The sequence below is a fragment of the Theropithecus gelada genome, chromosome 17 (assembly GCF_003255815.1).
Source record: "Theropithecus gelada isolate Dixy chromosome 17, Tgel_1.0, whole genome shotgun sequence".
Lineage (NCBI taxonomy): Eukaryota > Metazoa > Chordata > Mammalia > Primates > Cercopithecidae > Theropithecus > Theropithecus gelada.
The window spans coordinates 29,715,074-29,733,013 of NC_037685.1; the positions used below are offsets into that span (position 1 = coordinate 29,715,074).

A 17,940-nucleotide genomic window follows, 5' to 3' on the forward strand; every position below is an offset into this window, starting at 1 on the left:
AAATTGACTTTGTCCATTTTTCTATTTTTTTTTTTTTGCTTTTTGGTCCATTTTAATTAGGACTTCTTTTGTATCACAGATACTCTTTCACCGTTGATTTTATGTTTTGCAAATATATTCTAATATGTTAAATCTCTGTTAAATTTGCACAAGTTGGATTTTATTGAACAGAAACTCTAGACTTAGACAGTGAAACCTTAGTATGATCAATTCAAACTTATTATTTATTCCCGTATGATTTGTGATTTATTTTGGCATGTTCAGTGTAGTGCTTAACCATTCCTAAGACATAAAAATATTTTGCATATTTCTATACATCATGTTTTTAAATTTGCTTTTATACAAGTTTTACATTAATCCTAGGTCAGACATTTTAAACAGCATAATTTTAGTTTTACTCTCTTTCATGTAACAAACCCATTTTCCTAACACTACATTATAAATAGTTAAACTCTTTACCCTTTGACTTGTGAGACCATATATTTTCTACATAAAACACTTATGTCTCCAAATTGTGTATGTCTTTGTCTGATTATCTGTTCCTAATCCATTATCATACTGCCCTTATCATAATGTCTTTATAACACACATGCTAAAGCCTAATAGGGAAAGGACTTCATTGTGACCCTTATTTTTTCAAAGTTAATTTAGCTCTGTGTGGTCCTTTATTTTTAATTTTAAAAGGTTTCAAGACTCTTGAAATTGTAAAGCCTGATACTATGATGACTATTACTCCAAAACTCATTTTGAGTTTTTAAAAAATTATCATCGTATTTAATTTCATAGGTAAAATCTTCCATGCCATTATTGACATTTTGATTGTGTAGGGGTTTAAATTATTACAAATAATTTTACTGTGAACATTTTTTCTGGGTACATATATTTATGATTTGTTTAAACAGATATGCCAATGGCTAAGATTTGGTCTTTGTATCCATATATGTCCAATTTTAGTGATTAATGTTTGGTATTTAGTATTTATTATCAATTTTAGTAAAATTGTTTTGCAAATATAAATTGTATTTAATGTGATCTAGTAGAACACGCAATTTTAGTAAAATTGTACCTGATGTGATCTAGTAGAATATAGTAGTTGTACCAAATATTATACTCAGTGATAATGTATGAATGTCCCCTTTGCTACAAATTTTGCCACTTTCATACTGTCAAACATTTAAACATTTTGCCAACATACTGTGTTTGCAATGTGGTTCTACCCTGGAGTTTTAACTTGCATTTTCTAGGTTACTATTAGTATTGAGCATCTGACTAGGTTCCTGGAGGGCCCCAAGAAAAGCTGCCAGATTTATTTGACTGGCTGCCTATCTGTGGGACTCTAACTTACATAAGAGAAAAGTAAATCACATAGTACTGGAATTTCTTTGTATGCACAACTAAGTCTAAACTCTCACTAATACAGAAAACTTGGAGGGTGCCTGACATTTTCTGTTTGGGTCAAACCTCATTTTTAAAATAGACAAATTTTAAATAGTTTAGATTTAACAGAAAATTTGCTGAGATAGTACAGAAAATCTCCATACATTCTGCACCCACCTTCCCTTATTATTATCTTATATTTGCATGACCCATTGCTGCAATGAATGAAAGAATACTGATACCTATCTTAGTTCGTCAGGGTTTCTGTAACAAAATACCATAGACTGGATAATTCATAAACAACAGAAATTTATTATTCACAGTTCTGAAAACTTCAAAGTCCAAGATCAAGGCACCAGCAGATTTGGTGTCTGGGGAGGGCCCTTCCTCATAGATGGTGCCTTCTTGCTGCATTTTCATATAGCAGAAGGGGAAGGTGTATTTCTGGGGCCTTGTTTCTAAGGGCATTTATTGCATTCATGAGGCTTGAGCCCTATGACCTAATCACCTCCCCTAATACCATTATGTTGTTGGTTAGGTTTCAATTTGTGAATTGTTAGGGGACACAAACATTCAGAGCATACCAATACCTTTCATGTTATTAAAGTCCATAGAATATTTATATTCTCTTGGTTTTAATCTGATATCCTTTTCCTGTCCCAGGATGCAATCACATTTGTTGCCGTGCCTTTTAGGTTCCTCTTGGCAATGATAGTCATTAAGACTTACCTTGTTTTTGATGATCTTGACATTTTGAGAAGTACTATTGTAGGATTTGCTTTACAGGAATTTGTTTGATGTTTTTCTCGGGAGTATATTGGGATATATGATAAGTTGGATTCCATTCAAATTAAAAACATTTGCTCTCCGAAAGACACTGTCTAGAGAATAAGACAAGCCACAAATGGAGAAAGAATATTTGGAAAGAAATATTTAATAAAATACTGTTGTCTTCAATATTCAAACAACTCTTAAAACTCAACAATAAGGAAATGAACGAACAGGCTGTGGCTGCAGTCCCAGCTACTCGGCAAGCTGAGGTAGGAGGATTACTTAAGCCCAGGAATTCAAGTCCAGCCTGGACAACTCTACCTCCAAAAATTAAATAAATAAATAAATAAAATAAGGTAAATAAAACAAGAAAATAAAAACTTAATTAAAAATGGTCAACATATCTGAACAGACACTTCACCAAAGAAGATATACATATGGTAAATAAGCATACACAAAGATGATCAGCATCATATGTCATTTAGGAATTGCAAATTGAAGCAATAAGATACCACTAGCTATTTAATAGAATGACTAAAGTCTCAAACACTAGCAACAACAAATTCTGATGAGGATTTTGAGGCAATGAGATTTTGGTAAAAATGAAAAATGGCACTGCCACTTTGGAAAACATTCTAGCAGTTTCTTACAAAACCAAACACTCTCCAACTATATGACCCACAAATTAATCTTCTTGCCATTTACTTAAGTTCACTGGAAACTTATGTCCACACACACACAAATGCACATGGATGTTTACAACAGTTTTCTTCGTAATTGACAAAACCATGATGCCCTTTACTATTTGAATTGATAAGTAAACTGTGGTACATTCTGACAATTGAATATTATTCACTACTAAAAAGAACTGAGCTACCAAGCAATTAAAACATATAGAGAAAACTTAAATGCACACTACTAGATGAAATAAGCCAATCTAAAATAAAATACATACTATATGATTCCAAGTATATGACATCCTAGAGAAGTCAAAATGATGAAAAAAAGAAAATGATCAGTGATTGCTGGGGTAATGGGGGAGAGGATGATGAATAGGTGAAGCACAGGGTATTTTTAGGACAAGGAAACGCTTCCATGTGATACCATCATAGTAGACATATAATATGTATATGAATAGTCATTATACATGTCATTATACATTTGCCCAAACCCACAAAATGTACAGAAGCAAGAATAAAGAGTCAACCCTGTAGTAACTATGGACTTTGGTTGATAATGATGGGTTAATGTTTGTCCATTGATTGCAACAAATGTACTATTATAGAGGGGAACATCAATGGTGGAGGCTACGTGTGTGTAGGGGGAGGAGGTGTGTAAGAACTTCATATGTTTTACTTAATTTTTCTGTGAAGTTTTATTCTTATTTACCATAAAAAGAAAGTCTAAGTAAAAGATAAGGAATACAATTATGTACATTAAAGATGTACACTATTAAACCTAATGCAACCACTGAAATCATAAATCAAAGCATTATACATAATAATAAGCAACTTAAGAGAAAATGAAATCATAAAATGATATAACTACTCTAAAATAAAAAAGAAAGACAGGGAAAAGAGACAAATAGGCTATATAAAAAAGCAAACAGGAATATAATAGAGCTAAACTTTGTTATAGCAATTACCATATAAAATGTAAATAGTTTAGACACTCAAATTAAAAGACAGGGATTTTGAAAAGATCCGACTATATGCTGTCTCAAAGAAATGTACTTTGAATAAAGAAACAAATCGGTTAAAAGTGAATAAATGAGAAATATATCAAGCTAACCAAAAAAAAGCTGATATGAATATATTACAATAATGCAAAGTAAATTTTAAAACAAAAAACCCCAATATTATCAAAATAATAAAAGGGTTAATTTATCATAAGAGCAACATATGGTTACAATTATGCTTATATGTAAACAATTATATTTGCACATTTAAAATAAATGAAGCAACCACTAATAAAACTGCAAGAGATATAGATAATGCCATAATTGCAGTTTGAGATTTCAAAGGAACTCACAGTAATTGATAGAACAAGTATACAAAGATCAGTGAGAATACACTGACCAACTGGACTGCAGTAATATCTATAGAAGCCTGCATCCAACAAAAATAGAAAACCCATACTATTTAGGTATACGTGGAGTACTTTTGGACATAGAATTACTCTGAGCCATAAAACAAATACCAATCAATTTAAAAATATCTTTTCTACTAATAATGGCATCAATAACAATCTACCAAATCACAAAATATCTAGCAGCCAAATAATTCACTTCTAAATAACCCATTATCCAAAGAAGAAATAAAAAGGGAAAATATAAATATAAGTTAAGCAGTTTTAACTGGAACATTTGGAAGTGAAAACACTTCAAAATACGTAGGATACTGCAGAAGCAGTATGGACATTAGGGAGTAATTAACTTATAGTGGTGAATTTCCACCTTAGAAAGGCAGAAATGTCTTGTTAAAATCTTCACCTCAGCAATCACCAGAAAAAAAGAAAACCTTAAAGAAAGAAGGAAAAACAAAACTCAATGTAAGGAGGAGAAGAAGAAAAAAAAGAATTAGAGTGAAAATCAGTCAACTGGAAAACAATAGAAAAATCAATGAAGCCAAGAGCTAGTTCCTTGAGAAGATCAATAAAATTGATAAACCTCTATCCAGATACATCAGAAAGAAAAAAGGGAGAACAAAAGATATAAGCATCAGGAAAAATATAGGATATTAAGGAAATTAAGTTACTAGTTAAGACAGTTACCCCAAGGAATTTTCCCAGTTCTCATGGCTTTACAGCTAGAATCAGCCAAATATTTAAGGAAGAAACAATACCAATTCTACACAAACTCATCAGAAAACAAAACAAAAACAAAAACAGAGTGAATAGAATAGTAGGTTAGCATTACTGCACTATCAATGCAAGACGAAGACACTGAAAAAAAAAAAAAAAAAAAAACAAGTATTCCTCATAAATCTAGATGAAATTTGTTTTAAATAAAAATTGAATCTATCTGTGCAACCAATCTATCTATCTATATTAATAATTCTTGTACTAAATGCAGCTTATCCTACAAATGCAAGTTTGGTTAAACATTTGAAATGCAGTCAGTATAATTCGCCATATCAACAAACTAAAACATGAGAAATAAAAGATATCTAAAATGAAAAGCAAGGAAGTAAAACTGTCATTATGTACAGATGACATGATCATTCATAAAGAAATTCTAATGAAATCCATAAAGAGAGCTACTAGAACTAATAAATGAGTTCAGCAAGGTTGCAGAATAAAAGAGCAATGGACAAAATCAATTGCATTTTGAACACTAGCAATGAGCAATTAAAAATTGAAATGAAAATGTTTACCACAGGATCAATATATGAAATACTTAAGGATAAATCTGAAACACGTGAAAGACCTGTACTTTGCTAAGAAATTAAAGGAGCTCCATCTAAATGAAAAGCATCCCATGAACATTAATCAGAGAATTAATACTGTTAAAATGGCAATACTCCTCAAATTTATCTACAGATGGATACAATTCCTATCAAAATCCCACCTAGCATGTTTCAGAAACTTGTAAGATGATCATAAAATTCATATGGAAATGCAAATGACCTAGAAATATTCAAAACAACATTCAAAACAATCTTGAAAATGATTGTAGTTGAAGAACTAACAATACTTGATTTCAAGTTTTGGCATAAAAATAGGTCCTTGGAACAAAATAGAATTTAGATTAGAAACTAGAGTTGACCTACATAAACAACAGATTTTTGACAAAGGAGCAAAAGCAATTCAGGGGAGAAAGTATAGTATTTTCAGAAATTACGTTGGAACAATTGTATATCCATATGTTGTTTTCCACTTTCGTTTTTTAAGAATATTTTTTATCCTTCATACCATATTAGAATATTAACCCAACATTGATCATAGGCACGAATGTGAAACATAAAACTATAAAACTCCTAGAAGAAAACGTAAGATAAAACCTTCATCACTTCAAATGAAACAATTTCTTAGATACAACACCAAAGCCAAAATCTATCAAAGAAAAAAAATGATAAACTTCTTTCATCAAAATGAAAGCTTCTAGTCTTTGACATATATTGCTAAGACCAAATGCAAAATATGTACTGTATGAAATAAACATTTACAAATCATATACATGATAAAATACTTGAATCCAAAATATAAAATAACTTTCAAGGCCCATAACTTAGAAACCAGCAATCCAATTCACAAAATGAGAGGTGATTAGAACTGGTAATTCATCAAGAATGACATAGCCAATAAGCATGTGAAATATGCACATGAAAAGATGCTCACTATGATTAGTCATTCATAAAATACAAGTTAAAAGCACAACTCATTGTTACTGCATACATATTAGAATGGCTAAAAGCAAAAAGACTAACCATACCAAATTTTGGCAAGCATGTGGAAGAACAGGAATTCTCATACACTAATGGTGGGAATGTAAAATGACATAACCATTTTGGGTCACAGGTTGGCAGTTTCCTAAAAACTTAAACATACATGGACTATACTGACTGGATACACTATTATGTATTTAAGATAAATGAAATTTATGTTTCTACAATGACTTGTACATGAATGTTCATAATAGCTTTATTTGTTATTACTCAAAACTAGCAATAACTCAAATGTCCATTAATTAGTAAATAGATGAGAACACTGCGGTATGTCCATACCATGGAAGGCCCTCTTCACCAGCCCCAGCCCCAGTGAGGAACTCTCAATCTCCTCATTATCTCTCAGCTTGCTCATTACTTCCTATGAAAGCTATTTTTTTTCTTCTAAATAGGATAGATTCCCTGTTATCAACTATTCTACTGCATGAGGAATATCCACTATGACCCTTACATTAAACTACAAATACGTGTATAGCCCTCCCTCTAAATAGGAACAGAAAATGTTATTTATATTTATATTGCAAACTTTAGAAATATTTATATTATTAAGGATTATTTGGAAATGAATATATCACTATGGTTAAACTGGTCATTATATTCTTACAGGTCTATCCTAAAATTAGAACAAGCTGAATTAGCTGGAAATCAGATTTTTAGAACTTATCATAGATCTGAGGATACAAAAGAGGTTTAAATGATCTAAATTCAATAAAGTAAATGACATGTATTCCTAGGAAGAAAAAACTTGTTACTACTTACAATCTTTTCTAAATATCTTAGTTCTGCACTAATTCTAATATGATTCATGTACCCAGATAGGACAATGCTTTTCATGATATCTATTTCCAAAACCTTTGCTGAATACACCATTTTAACGACTTACTTCTATAATATCAGTAAGATAAAAAGAGATAAGCATAAACTAAATAAAAGCCTCTGAATACAACCACTCTAAATTCCAAATTTGTGTAGTAAGCTTTAGAGTTGACCTTGCCAATGAGATGAAATTTAAACTTTGTTTTCAATGAAGGCATCAGATAGGTAACATTACTCTTAAGAAAGCTTGTAATTCTCTTTTTGAAATGCAAATCTAAAACTTAGGTATTGCACAGAGCTATCATATGGGATGTATATAACAAGAAGATACATGTTTCGTATATCCTGCAATAAAATGGGAATCAGTGAATGAGCCAATTTAATCTCTTGCCTATTTTAAAAGCTGAGCACACACTTTCTAGTAAGGAAAATAAATAGAAAGGGAGACAAAAAATTTAGGAAAGAGAACCAAAAGTCTGAATTAGAAACATATGCTATTAATATCTCAACTCTGCTATGCTATTAGGCAGTTTTAAATACTTAAAAGATTAGCAGGAGACTGAAAGGATTATGTTTGCAGATACTACAATACCTGCATTACGTTAATATATCCGACTAATCAAGAAATCCCTGTTTAATGTACCATGACTCATGAATTCTTGAATGTATTTTTACAATTATTAGACGTATATGAGGTTTCCTTCAAGGATGTCACCTGGAAATAAAAGAGATGTGGAACTTTGAAAAGAATTACTTGACAAATACCTTGTATATATACATTTAGATAATCATTTTGGAAGACCTAAAGATAAAAGTTAGGTAACTAGCTTTCAACTCACGTACATCATTTGATCGCATTGCACCAGATTACTCTTAGAAGGAGAGGGTCTGATCAACCCAATAAACACACTCTGACTAGGAAACTGTAAGATAGGAACAAACTCAGCATACAAGATGTTGGGACCAATGTTTGTCTGAAAGAAACAATTTACTCTGTCAAATCTTTCTATATATAATGAGAATAATAGAAGCACCATAGTTATATGAGGCTTACATTACATATTACTTGTAAAATACTTAGCATAGTGATTATATACATTAGATACTCTTTTATATATAAATAAAATTAATAAATCAATGATGGTGAATCCAGAACTGAAGTTATAGTTTAAAATATATACTAAGACAATATTAAAAATGATAACTGAAAATAATAAAAGACTGTTTGATAGTCTTGTTTCTGATAATCTCATGATTAATAATTACTATTTGAAAATAAGAAAACAGATTTTTAACAAGTACCAAAATTGATTTCCCCTGAGATTAATTACTTCTGAGAAGGTATTGATGAGAGTCCCTTGGGCAAGTCATATATTTTCTGGCTTCACAATTAAATGATGACCTTAAAATGAAGAAAATCTTAAATCTTTTCCAAATCTTGACTTCTATGATTTTGATTTTTAACATGTAATAAATATTTTATTTAGACCTTAGTTTTAAGGGATTAGAATATATTTCCTTAAAAAAAAATCTACTCATGTATCAATAATATTTTGATAGAAATGATTTTCCAATACCACTAGTGGTCATTGATAAAACAGAAAAATCATTTCGAGAAAGTTTGGTAATTATAATAATTAAACAATAAGAATTGCTAATATTTACTGATCACACTTTGCTTAACAGGCACAGTGCTATGGATTTCATTTAAATTGTTTTATTTAATATCCTCCTAAATCACATCAGGTAAGTAGTTTTCCTCATTTGACCAGAGGTTGAGAGAATTAGGTAATACAGCACAAGGGCTGGAAATGCAATCATCCAAATTTAGATATTAAAAAGAAGAAATACAAAGATGAAGAATTGATGTTTATGGAGGAAGATTGAAATGAAAATGAAAGTAAACTTGCGGCCAGTGAGTGTTTCTAGAATATGGAGTTTGACTTGTCTAGTATAGGGGTGGTTGAAGTCAGAGGTTTGGGATGTCTAAGGAGGGTCGTGTCTTCCTTCAGTTGTATTAAACAGAGCATATGCAGATGGTAAATGTTCAACTTGATTAAATTGACCAGATGGAATTAGAGAACAAATTCGAAATAGTGTGAGAAAGAAAGTAATACAGATTTGAGGACATAGACCAACAAGTTACCAGAGATCACCAAGGCAGCTTAACTAAACAAAAGAGGGAAAAGACCTATAAGAACAGCAATAATTTCTCTTATTGGAGGATTAGATAATTAAAGAATCTGTCAGCTACAATTTAACTGAAATTTAAGATGTATAAAAATGATAAAACATACTTTATATATATATATAATATATGTATATCATGATAGTTTACCATAATTTAAAGAAATGGTTTTGTATTGCCAGATAAATTTTTAAGAGAAGCATAATTCCCTTTAAAAAACCTGAAAAATAATATCTATGTAGTCATATGTATTATTTGAATTTTTACAAAACTGAGGAATATGACACTGAAGGTATTCTATTTTAATTACCATAAAAATTAGTTAAAACTATGAAAAAAAATCAGATTATAGCTAACAATTTTAAAAGACTTTAAGATAAAGTCTTAAATAAAATCATAACACACGTAAAATCTTATAAAAATGTCGGAAATTATCATAAAGAACTTCTAATTTTTACAAGTATTACCAGAAGTGACAAATGAGAATAATCACTATAAAATTTTCTGTTTGTCATTTTGTTTTGAAATTTCTGGCTAAAGCCAAGCCATGTGAAAATTAGAAAGAGGTAAAAAGAATTTTTGGAATGGGTTAGATCAATTTATCATGTCTTGTGACTTATATATGGTTACATAAGACAGTATGACATAACAAGAAAATCTAAGAAAACAAATTAAATATACCTGTTAGATAAATTTTCTTTTAATTAAAAGTAGAGGATGCTGATACTATTGTTTTTAAGGCATGTGGTAGCATTTAGCACTCCAAATTCATAAATATTAGTACCATGTAGATATCATGAATTTGTGTTCCAGTATTTAAAATAAGGTTGTTTTTGGTATTTTTAAAAGGATAACTCCCTTTGTGTAGAACATCATGAACACTTCAGGATGTTTATCAGTTCTGCCCTACTCAAAATTAAGTGCACGTGCCACCCTCAATCACTGAGACTTTCATGAAAGCTGCTGCCTATTTCCAAACCTTCTGTGCAGACTGGAGAGGGAGAAGGCAGGAAAACAGATCTACCGTGCTCTGTTGATAAACAGCGATCCAGAGGGAGCATACGTCTTTATGATACAATTATTTTAATATATAATATGCATCTTGTATTCACAAAAAGTTTTAAGTGGCTCCAATAAATGCCTTCTAAAGTACATGCATTCTTCTTCTTTTTTATTTTTATTTTTATTTTTGGAGACGGAATCTCACCGTCTCCCGACTCCCTGCAACCTCTGCCTCCTGGGTTCAAGCAATTCTCAGCCTCAGTCTCCTGAGTAGCTGGGATTACAGGCGCTCGCCACTAAGCCCGGCTAATTTTTGTATTTTTAGTAGAGACGGGGTTACACCATCTTGGCCAGGCTGGTCTTGGGCCGGGCGCGGTGGCTCATGCCTGTAATCCCAGCACTTTGGGAGGCCGAGGCGAGTGGATCACGAGGTCAGGAGTTTAAAGTACATGCATTCTAAAGCTATTTTCTATCTTAGAAAGGGGAGCCATTATGTAAAAGTGCCTCAATATAAGCAGGGCTAATATTAGAGAACTAAGAAGAAAGTTTCTGTCCTAATCTCCATTCATTTATAAATCGATTTTAATATTACAACTATGTATTAATAGAAATAGGTTCTAAAGCACTTATTTGTAATCAGAAAAAGGCAAGTAGCCTAAAATATGAAAATAGTTTAATAAAATACATTAAAATAATTAAATAAAATTCAGTCAGGAATATAAATTGGGTATTTTGTAATAGGCAACGTGAAAAACTGAAAATGACTACATTGTACTAATATATAATATATATCATCACAAATAATTACATATATGATATATAGTGTATGTAATATATTGCTTATCTAATTTCATCTCTGTGACTTCCCTAAATTTAGACATTTTCTTTGTTTAAATAAGAAATTTGTAGCTCTAAGAAACAAATAGCTTTTCCACAAGCACATTAGTATTCTGCAGAAATGATGTTTGCATATATATATTGGTCTAATTCCAATACTGGGAAATTAATTATTTTAATTAGCCATGTAGATCAGTTCAATAAAATTAATCAGTTATTTCAGTTAAGTATCCAAAATAGCTAAAATATTTAGACCATAATGTTAAAAAGTATGTAGAATTATCTTAAATGCATATCTAATGAGATTGTATGTCTGTCCATATCTATGATAGATTTATGGAAACAAGGAAATATGTGAACATAAAAAAAGTTCACTCTACTTTTTTCTAAAACTAAAGGGTGACTCTACATTATTACAGTATTACTTCTGTATTTGTCATATTTCTTAAAATCGACTATGCTCAATGATACAAACTTTCTGAAAAACGGAATCTAGTAAACAAATTTTATTTGTTAATTTAATGGTCATGAAAGAAGAATAGATTTTTTTCAGAAAAAGTACAATCAGCGTTACAGGTAATTTATTAAGAATATGAAAAATATAATATTTGATGCAAAAGTATAAAATGTCTAGACTTTTAATTTTTAAAATATCACAAAAACAATAATAACTCAATGGGATGAATGGCAAAAATTGCTTTTGTCTCTGTTTAAATGAAGTAGAGACACTGGTTACCTGATTTGGTGTGGCATTAAAATATTATTTTAACCAGTAGGCTTTCAAGAAAGTTTGTATTTGTTTAGAAAAATAACCAAATAGGCTTTTTGGGGAATAGAAGCTTTCATGTCAACGCTGTGGATGGAAGAAGATACTCATGTCCTAAGTTAATTTCTCAGCAGAATAAAAAGAAATTCAAAGGAAGTTACAGAAGGGGCAGTAGAAAGAGAAGAGAAAAGGTGAACCCACTTGTTGAGTGGACTAAAGCTCAAGTTATTGGAAGGGAATGAAGGAAGGAAAATGAGTCTTAAAAACATCTTTTATTTATCATTATTACAGATAATTATGTATTTATTTATCTACCTATTTATTTCAAATTATGTTTCAAAGTAATTGTTTGCCAAACATGACGATGCATAAAGGTGAAATTTTAAAGATCCACACTGTCACGGTTGTAACTTGTGATGGTGGTGGGGGAGAAGGCTTGACAGTGATTAAGAAGTAGAAAAATAGATTAAAATATATACTCAGGATGAGAAAGACAATATAAAATAATCAATAAAAGTAACCATGAGTTGAGCAGCTAAATGCAGAACCTTAAGAGAGGTGAACAGAGCTAGTCTGTCTGAGTTGGTAATATTTACAGTGAAGGTTAAATGATGGGAAGTAAAGCTCTCTAGAAAAGGATCCCAGGCCCTTGCTTGGAAAGGTCTAGGGCCTGTGTCTGGAAAACTTTTGGCAAACTTTAGCAACTGTGTCACTGTTGGTGGGGAGATTTATAAAGATACAGCTAGAAAGAGCATTAACAGCATTTCCAGTGATAAGTTTGGATTTTATTTCAAGTACTAATGGAAGAAAATGAGAATTTTAATCAAAAGAGTGGCTTAACTGTTAGTTAATGCTCTCAAATCTCCAAAAATCAAATAAAAAACAAAGAAACACAAAATACAGGAAAACTTTATTATGTAAAATGTAAGTTTAGTGTGAGAGTTATTTGGTAGAATTGGAAGAAAATTGCTTGTCATCAAGAAGGGGTTGTGCAGCCCATTCAGCTCCACTCCAGTCTCAAAAGAAAAAAAAAAAAAAAATTGTAAGACAAAGAAAAAGGAAAAAAAAAATGATACTAAAAATTTTACCCAGAACTGTTATAAAGGTTAGTGGTCATATTTTCTACATATTGACAGATGGCATATGTAATACAACGCATTTATTGATTTTTCTTTCCAAAGTGTCATGAAATATGGTGAAGACACACATAAGCAATTAAAACATTGCCTTAAATTTCTTATATTTCAAATATGAATTTTGAGAACAGACAAAATATCTGATTAATACCCTGCACCTGAGATCTTTAGGCCTAAATCAGGCTGAAATACAAATAGCTGACACCTTTTTCCGATATAAATACTGTTGATAATGTTTCAAAGATGTGGGCATGGTCATTGACACTAAATCTATTTCTAGGAGGGTATCAAGATACATTTGGCCGAAGTAAGGAAATATCAGCTGAGTGTCTTATTAAGGGAGGTGGTACTGTAGGTGGTTTTATGAGTGAAAATTATCACACAGACCCAATCATTGGCTCTTTTCGTTTTTCCATCTGCATTTTCATCATGGTACTTCTTCCTTTATAATCATAAGATAGCTGCCATAATTGCAGTGATTATATCTTCCCACATTTATTAAGAAGAGAAGAAGAGAGCCAAGGAGATTTCCTTTCACTTCTCTCTACTATTGTCAAGAAACTAAACATTGTTCCATGATATCACAGATGACATCTTTTCTGTCTAGTTGAGTAGAACGGAGTAGCCCAAGTTCTACTATGCCTGTCAGAGGAAAAAATGGAAACAGATTGTTGCAATTACATAAATTCTTACTCTGGGACCACTTTTACATCTAAGAAAAATCAGGAATCCACTGGTGAAGAAATGAGAATGACAGGAAAGTGACACACAGTGTCTGCCGCAATAAGGAAAATATATATGCTAAGAAGAAAATTGTTAAAGTGTTTAGAAAAAGATAAAATCTAATTACCCAAAGGAGGAATGGGAGTGTATTTTCAATAAAGAAGATAATGCAATTGAACACAATGTGAGGAAAAGCATAATTATTGCTCTGTTCAGGGGAAGCAGCAATAAGGAGATTCAGAATATCCAAAGAAAATAAATCACTATGAAATTCTTTGGGCAAATCACTGTAATATTTGATGTGTTCATAAAATATCACCTATTTTATGATTAGATATTATCTGTGGACACACATTTATGAAGCACAAATGAAAATATCAAGAAAAATAACAGCAAGACATCTGAAAAGCAACGTAATTAAATATACATGACAAGAGTAGAATGGCTAAAATCCAAAGCACTAATAATACCAAATGCTGCATCAGCATCTCTCATTCATTACTGCTGAGAATGCAAAACAGAACAGCTAATTTGGAAGATATTTTCAGTTTCGTACAAAACCAAACATACTCTTACCATATGACTCAGCAATCTTATCTTGATCTTATTGGTATTTACCCAAATCTGCTAAAAATGTATGTCCACACAAATACCTGCACATCGATGTTCACAGTTTTATTCAAGATTGCCAAAACCTAGAAGCAACCAAGAAATCTTTCAGTAGGTTACTGAATAAGTAAACAATGGTACATCCATGCAATGAATTAATTATTATTCACTCCAAAGAAAAATGAGCTCTCATGCCAAGAAAAGATATGGGAAATCCTTAAATGCATGTTACTAAATGAACAAAGCAAATCTGAAGAGTATAATATCACTGTATGATTCCAACTTCGGCATTCTGGAAAAGGCATAACTATGGAAACAGTAAAAAGATCAGTAGTTAACAGGGGGTAAGGGAGGAGGGAAGAATAAATATGTGGGGAACAGATCATTTTTAGGGCAGTGAGGGTATTCTGTACGGTATTACAATAGTAGATACATATTCTTATTCATTTCTCAAAAGCCATAAAGCATGCAACACCAAGAGTGACTCTAATGTAAATGATGGACTTTTAGTGATAATGATGTCTCAATGCCAGTTCATTATTTGTAAAAAGTGAACTGCTACCACCTGCCTAAGTTCTCAGGCCAATAGCAGCTCTGCACTTCCCTGGGATGAGGCTCCCAGAAGGAGAGACAGGTGGCCATTTTTGCTGCTCCACACCTCCCACTACTGCTGCAAGACCCCCAGCACAGTGCAGCTGTTTGCCATGTGGGCCCACACCCCCGCTACTCCACTCTAGGAACGGCCTCCAGACCCAGGACTCCAGTCACCCCCTGCCTTGGCTCTCAGGCCAGCAGCAGCCCTGCATTTCCCTAGGATGGAGCTCCCAAAGAAGTAGGCAGGCCAGCGTTTTTGTTGCTTTGCAGCCCTTGCTCCTGTTGCCCTCAGATATGGGAGGGAACACAGTGATTGGCAACTGATGAACATCCTGGACATAGTGCAGCAGCCTTATGGGAAAGTGGCCAGACTGTCTTCCACACAGGTCCTCACCTCCACTACTCTTCACTGGGCAGTGTTTCTCCACCTTGACCCCCAGTGCAACCACATTTCCCCCATCTGGACACTTCAATCTGTGACAACTCTGCATTTTTCTGAGGAGGGAATCCTAGAAACAGCCTACAGCCCCTCTCCCATTGCAACTACAGTGGTAATGAACTTACTGCCCTCAGAACTGGACAGGAACAAAGGGCCTGATCACTACACTAGATCACCAGGACACCACAGCTACTATACAGAAAGGAGTTCAGTCTCTCTTCCCTGTGAGCCCCCACCCCTCACTCTTCACTGGTCAGGGCCCCCAGCTTGGGAACACAGAACAGCTGTCTCCTACCCACAGCCAAGCATTTCCACTGCCAGTGGCTCTGTGTTTCCCTGAGAGTGACTTCCAGAAGCAAGAAAAGGTTCTCTGTCCCTGCAGCAGTTCTGTCCCTGCTGCTCCAAGACTGGAGAAGAAACAAAGAGCCTGTGGGCTTTACTCATTTCCAACACAACACAGTCACCATCTGGAAAGTTGCCCACTCTCTCCTAACTGTGAGCCCTCAACCACAAGCTTTTCATCAAGTGGGGCCAACAGCTGAGCCAGCAGTGCACCAGCCCCAGACTCTTGCTGACCATTTCCAGTAGCAGTGGCTCTGTGTTTTTCTGAGGTGGAGATCCCAGAGGCAACTGAAAGTCTGTCTGCTCCTGCTGCTGCTCATCATCAGGTAAGGTGCCCTGGTTTTGGTCCAGAACACAGCTGCCCCACCACAGGCCAATCACACTAATGGAAAGCCACTTTGCATCTCTCTCTGGGGTGGAGCCCCAAGAGACAAGTAAAAGGTCCTCTGCCTCAGGCACTGCCATGGTCCCTTCTCCTGCTGCCTCCTAGCTGGAAAGGGAACATAAAGCCTCAGCTTGCCCCAGTGCTGCAGTGTGAGGCCCAGGAGTGCCAAGCTGAGAACTGCAGCCAGCACTTAAATGGGAGAGGAGCATACACTTTCAGAGCATTGAGCAGTAGCATGGCTGCAATCATGAGGAAATACAGAGGAGTCATGTGTCTGAGCAAAAGTCTATCTACACATCCTTTGCTTACATGCCATCTGTTGGCTCAAAGTTCAAATTTCAATACCAAAAATGCTAACATACTCTCTTGTGAAACCATGGACGAGAATTCAGCTACAGATAAAGACTTGCACAAAGCCTTGGCCCTCTGGAAACATATAGGAAAAAAGTCAACTGATGGTACTCAAACTACACCACAGTTAAAGGAGCACCAAGCTATACAGATGAGAAAGAACCAGCACAAGAACTCTCATAACTCAAAAAGCCAGAGTTTCTTCTTACCTCCAAATGACCACACTACTTCACCAGCAAGAGTTCTTAACCAGAGTGAAGTAGCTAAAAATGACAGAAATTGAATTCAGAATATGGACAGGAATAAAGATCATCTAGATTCAGGAGTAAATTGAAACCCAATTCAAGGAAATTAAGGTTCACACAAAACAATGTGGGAACTGGTAAACAAAATGACCATTATTTAAAAAACAAACAAACAAACTGATCTGATAGAGCTGAAAAACACACTACACAAATTTCATGATGCAATCACAAACATTAACAGCAAAATAGACCAAGTTGAAGAAAGAATCTCAGAATTTGAAGACTGGGTATCTAAACTAACTCAGTCAGGCAAAAAATTTTTAAGAAAGAATAGAACAAAATCTACAAGAAACATGGAATTATATACAGAGACCATGTCTCCAACTCATTGGCATCCCTGAAAGAGAGGGGGAGAAAGAAAGAAATTTGGAAAACACATTTTAGGTTATGGTTCATGAAAATTTCCCCAACCTCACTGAAGAGGCCAACATTCAAATTCGGGAATAGCAGAAAATCCCTATGAGATACTACACAAGACCATCCCCAAAATACATACTCATCAGATTCTCCAAGGCTGAAGTGAAAGAAGAAATGTTAAAGACAGCTAGAGAGAAATGGCATGTAAGAAATGTTTCAAAAGAAACCTGACAAGCCAGAAGAGATTGAAGGCCTATATTCAGCATTCTTAAAGAAAAGAATCTCCAAGCAAGAATTTCATATACAACTAAACTAAGTTTCATAAGCAAAGGAGAAATAATATTATTTTAGACAACCAAATGTTAGAGGAATTTGTTACTACCAGACCTGTCATAAGAGAGGCACTGAAAGAAGTGCTAAATATGGATAGACTACAACCAACCACTACAAAAACAAACTTAAGTACATAGATCATTCATACTATAAAACAATCAAAC

At 33.4% G+C, this 17,940-nt stretch overlaps 1 long non-coding RNA gene across 1 annotated transcript in view; it reads left to right on the plus strand.

Annotated features, from left to right (window-relative positions):
• Window positions 1-17,940, plus strand: part of LOC112610594 — a 40,608-nt gene that overhangs the window by 10,704 nt on the left and 11,964 nt on the right. Inside the window, exon 3 of the long non-coding RNA XR_003116435.1 lies at window positions 9,435-9,519. This is a non-coding gene — a long non-coding RNA (uncharacterized LOC112610594). The remainder of the gene's footprint in view (window positions 1-9,434; window positions 9,520-17,940) is intronic.